Source organism: Dama dama, chromosome X, assembly GCF_033118175.1.
Source record: "Dama dama isolate Ldn47 chromosome X, ASM3311817v1, whole genome shotgun sequence".
In the NCBI taxonomy this organism is placed as follows: domain Eukaryota; kingdom Metazoa; phylum Chordata; class Mammalia; order Artiodactyla; family Cervidae; genus Dama; species Dama dama.
Window position 1 is genome coordinate 165396008 of NC_083714.1, and position 5306 is coordinate 165401313.

Here is a 5306-nt window from a genome sequence, read left to right on the forward strand (position 1 = left end):
GTGGGGGGACGGCGGGGAGGGCAGAGGGGGCGGCTCCACCCCATCAGAAAAAAATAAAAGTAAAAATCATCAACCCCATGAGGGTGTGACCGAGTCCTGCTGGCATCCCGCCCCTCCTCCCCAGCCCGCGAGTCACAATTATAATCTGGGGGTCAGGACCCTGGCCAAGGTTCTGGGTTTTTCCTGGAAGAAACACTCTCTCTTTCAAAGTATTTCTTTTCCTGTTCTCACTTCTCCTTTGCAGCTTCTGCTTTGTCAGGACCCCTGTGGCTGCCCACCCCTCCACCTCGGACTTGGGCAATTTCCTGGAGCCAGCCAGAATGAATGTCTGGGGGGGCCCTTGATGCCTGGACAGCCCCCCCATTTGTCGAGGTCCCCATGGGAGTGACCCCTCGTGCCTGCGGGGACAGGGAGGTGACCCCGGGTACGCCCACGTGCTGGCTGCCTGAGTCTCAGTCCGCCACATTCACGTTTCAGCCTGGAGCGCCCACCAGGACGTCTCTGACTTCCCGGCGCCCGGAGCCTCCTCCTTGCCCTCACGCAACACGGGTCACCCATCCGTGTGTCTGTCACAGCTCCTGGGTTCCAGCCCCACTCACCGCTCCCTCCCCCTGATGAGCCCCGGGAGGCACATATCGACGGCCACAAGATGCGTGCCAAATCCTGGTGTCCCCCAGGAGGTCGTGTTCAGGACTGCGTCTCCAGGGGCAGCCGTCTGCCTTCCCTGCCTCTTGGGTGGGTGTCTGTGTGTCGGGGGTCGGGGGGAATCTTACCTGGGATGCAGAGCAGACTCTGACAGGGCTCCGCCCCATCAGAGTGGGCCTGATGTCGTGGGCCGGGAAGTCCCACCTGCCTCCCTGTCTCCTGTCTACTCCCCCCACCCCCGCCTAAGCCTTGCATGCCCACCTGGACTCTCAGAGCCTGACCTCTTGTGGAAGTGGGGCTCTCTGGCAGGGGTAAGGATGAGGGTAACACACAGTCCAGCTGGGACAGGGCAGTCCCCACGTCCCACGGGGCCACGGCACTTCTGAGCAGATGGCCCCTCGTACACTGGCAGGTAGAGGATACGGCCGCTTGCGGACGGAGGCAGAGATGGGAGGGGGCGGCCACCCACCCAGGGATGGACGCCTGGAGGCCCCAGGAGCTGGAAGAGGCGGGGAGGACCCTCCCCTGGAGGCTTCCTGGAGGGAGCTCAGTCCTGGGACCCCTTGAACCATCCTGGGACCCTGGGACCTCAGACATGTGGTCCCCAGGACTGCGGGAGAGGATGGTTTCCTGTGGATCGCAGCCGTCCAGCGTGGAGTCCTCTGTGACGGCCGCCCGCCTGCCACAGAGCAGGAGTCTTGGTTCCCGGGTAGCCTCTCCAGGAGGCGAAAGCTTGTGTCCCACCCCCCTCCAGAGAAAGGGTCGGATCCATGGTCCCTGCATGCCCCTCGGGGATGATGACTGTCTTGCTAAGCGCTGGGGAGATTCCAGAATGCCCGATGGACAACGACCGCCTGGGGTGGACGCCTCTCATCTCCGGCCCCTCTTGGTCTAGGACGGAAGCAGGATGATGAGGAGCTGGGTGTGAGGGGGGGTTCCCAGGGAGATGGAGGAGGCGGACAGATGACCCAAGCGAGGGGTCGCAGTCAGTCCAGAGCTGACGGCACTGAGCCCCGGGTGAACCTCTTTCCGGGCAGTGTGTCCGCCCCGGGGGAATGGGGTGGGGTAGGAACCAGGCAGTTTCTGCAGAAGCGGGGGTGGCGGGTGCCCACGGAGACAAGGAGGCCACGCTGACCTCGGAGCTGGCCCCACGGTTACGACACACGCTGGCTGGCCCTCCTGCCGTCCCGGGCTCTGACGAGACGGTGTGGCCGCCACGGAGAATGCGGCCAGCGCTGGGCGTGCAGACGCGGACGTTCCCGAATTCCAGCGTCAGTGACAAGGGGCCTCATGGGGGCTGCCCGGCTTTGCTGCTTTCATCCTCTTTTCCTTCCCTGACCCTTCGCCTTGCTCTCTTTTTTTTCCTGCTTTTCTTCCTTGCTTCCTTTCTTTCTGTCTCTCCATCTTTCCTTTCTTATTTCCCTTTTTTTTCCCATGTTCTTTTTTTCTTCCTTTCTGTCTTTCCGTTCTTTCTTTTCTGTCTTATCATTATTTCTTTTTTCCCCTTTCTTTGTTCTTTCCCCCTTTGTTTTCTGTTTTCATTTGTTTTCTTTCTTTCCCTTTTTCTTTTTTAAAAAATAAGATGTGTTTTATTTGGACAACGTAACGGGGCATAGTCCCACGGTCATCACTGTTTTGCAGTCGCTCAGTCGTGTCCGACTCTTTCTGTTCCCCGTGGGCTGTCGCCCGCCAGGCTCCTCTGTCCATGGGATTCTCCAGGCAAGAAGACTGGAGTGGGTGTGTCCTCCTGCAGGGGATCTCCCCCACCCAGGGGTCGAACCCGGGTCTCCCGCGTGGCAGGCGGATTATTTACCGTCTGAGCCTCCAGGGAAGCCTGGACGTGCTGCGAGGAGAGCTGCCAGTGCCAAGCCTGCTTCAGGAACTCTGCACCCCGAGGTCTGCTCACAGCCCCGCCAGCGTCCCTGCAAACTGGGAGCAGGCTCAGCATCTGGCCCTGAGGCACAGAGGCTTGTGGGCACGTGCGTGCTGGGCCCTGGGCCTCCCCAGCATCGCAGACCCCTCGGTCCCTGGCTCCGGGGACCCTGGCTCCATCCCCACCTGCCTTCCCCGCGCCCCACACTAGCCCCTCCATCACCTGTTTCCTCTCTGCTTCTCGTGCCCTGCGACCACCAGTGACCAGCTTCAGAAAAGCCGGCACAGAACCAGGAGTGCCAGAGATGGATGCGGGGCGGGGTCCGCGAGGAACAGAAACGGGGAACCGCGAGCGGGACTGGGTGAGCCCAGGGCCCCGAGCAGCTGGGCCGGGAGAGAGACCAGAACCGCGGCTTCTCGAGCTCGGGCGCCTTCCCCTCAGCCCCCGCCTCCCGAGGGCGCGGCCAGCAGGGCGGAGGGGCCACGGTGCAGGAGAGCCTTCTCGGCTCTCGTCCAACGCTCGGAAACGAACCGTCAGAGAGGAGACAAGTGCTGAAAAAGCAAGAGGTTTCATTGGAAAAGGGGTCCCCCCCACCCCGGGGCGGGGAGCATCGGGGTAAGGGAACCCAGGGTGACCGCTCTGCGCCGTGGCTGCGCGGTCCCGGCTTTGATGCCGATGAGCTTTGTGGTTCGGTCGCTCGGGCGTGTCCGACTCTCTGCGGCCCCGTGGACCGCGCAGCAGGCCGGGCCTGCCCGTCCATCACCGACTCCCGGAGCCTGATTAGGCTCGCGTCCGTCGGGGTCCGGGAGGGCAGCCGCCGAGAGCGCGCGTTTCCAGGTTCCCTCCGGCCAATCGCTCTGAATCGGGGTCCTTCCCGGTGGTGCATGCGTTGCGCAGCCCAGAAGGGTGCCCGCGAGGAGGATACCGAAAGGCGGGAAGACACGGGGCGTCTCCTCTTGATCTTTCCTGAACTCTTCCAGCGGGTGGTGGCCCATCAGTTCCGTTTCCCTTCTCAGGATCTCTTGTCATATAAAAATAACACGCAAACGGTCCCCAGGGTGCCCCATCAGGGCCGGCGGTTTCGCTCTGAGTGTTTCCTCTAATGGGAGGATCCCGGGAAGCCCGTGGCCCCATGGGTGATGGACATCAGCCCAAGGCCACATGGCCATCGGGGCCTGGACGACAGCTTTTTGTCTCTCTGGGTTCCCAGGCAGACGGGAGGTTCTGAGCGTCCATGCAGATGCTGGACGGGTCGATCAGTTTCCAGGGTGGGAGGTGGGGAGGGGTGTCCCTCTGTGTTCCCAGAAACACAGCCCCTAAAAACCCCTCCCACTCACCCTCTGGTGTGGACCACGTGCCCAGAACGCAGCCCAGAACACACACGGCTGGCCTTGCCCTTGGGAGTCAGGCCAGCCTGCTCTCTGTCAACTACCAACAACAACAACAAAAAATACAGTCACGACCTGGAAGTACAGTACTTTCTATTCCGGCATGTTTAGGACTCCGAGCCTTGGGAGACAGCGTCTTAGGGACTCTGAGAAAACTGCTCCAAGGAGGCAGGAGGGGGAGTCGAGCCATACACAATTTTGGGGAGCAGGCAGTTTAGACATGAAAGATCAGATATCGAGTTAACAAACCGATGGGTCTACCTACGGGAAGGTGCAAGCCTCTGGGCTCACCAAGGTCATTCCATTCACGTGCATCTCAGCTGTCTGGGGCCAACGCTGTTCCCTTGTTCAGCTTCAGGAGTGACAGACGTCTGATTCGTGCATTCCCCGGCCCACGGCTCCCGGGGCCATCACCACGGAGAGCGGCGGATCTAAGTTTCTGGAACCCGGCCTTCACGTCTGGAGCCCAGAACTCGCTGCTGGCCGAGACGTTTCTTACTGAGACGGCAGTAGATACTCTCCTTTTGTATCTCCCCAACCGTCGCCCGTGGGATTCCCCCGAGACGAGGGGCTTCTCTGATTAATTTATCTGGCAAATAACACTTCCAGCAGCAGTGGCCAAGCCATCTTCCTCGTGTGTGTGTGTGTGTGTGTGTGTGTGTGTGTGTGTTGGGGGTGGTGGGTGGCGGGGGGCACTCCTTGCTCTACAATCCTCCAGGTTTGCCCTCTGTGACCTCCGGGAACTTGCACACCTCTCCCCCCGCCAGCCCCCCTGGGGCTCCAAGCCCTGATTCTGGGCATGAGGGACTTATGATTCCCCAGCTCCCTGTCTGCAGAGCGAGATCTTTGCTGCAAAATTTCCCTCCGCCCTATTTTGAAATTATTTTCATTTACAAATAGAAAATGTCTTGGAAGAAGAAAAAAAAAATGAAAGAGAAAAATGAAAGCAAACCAATGTTGGCTCCCTGAGCTTCTCAAATCCTCACTTGTTCACCACTCCCCAAGATGAAAGATAACTTTTCTAAAAAGGTACTCGGCCACCAACAGTGATGGTATTCTCAGGGATATGGATCAGTTTCACAGAAAAAAGAGGCATGAATCCCATGACAGTAAATTCTTTGGCTTCTGCATTGGAAGGACTGATGCTGAAGCTGAAGCTCCAATCCTTTGGCCACCTGATGCAAAGAGCTGACTCTTTGGAAAAGACCCTGATGCTGGGAAAAATGGAAGGCGGGAGGAGAAGGGGACGACAGAGAGTGAGACGGTTGGATGGCATCACGAACTCCATGGACATGGATTTGAGTAAACTCCGGGAGTTGGTGAAGGACAGGGAGGCCTGGTGTGCTGCAGTTCATGGGGTCTCAGAGTCAGACACAATGGAGAGAGTCAACAATAACAGC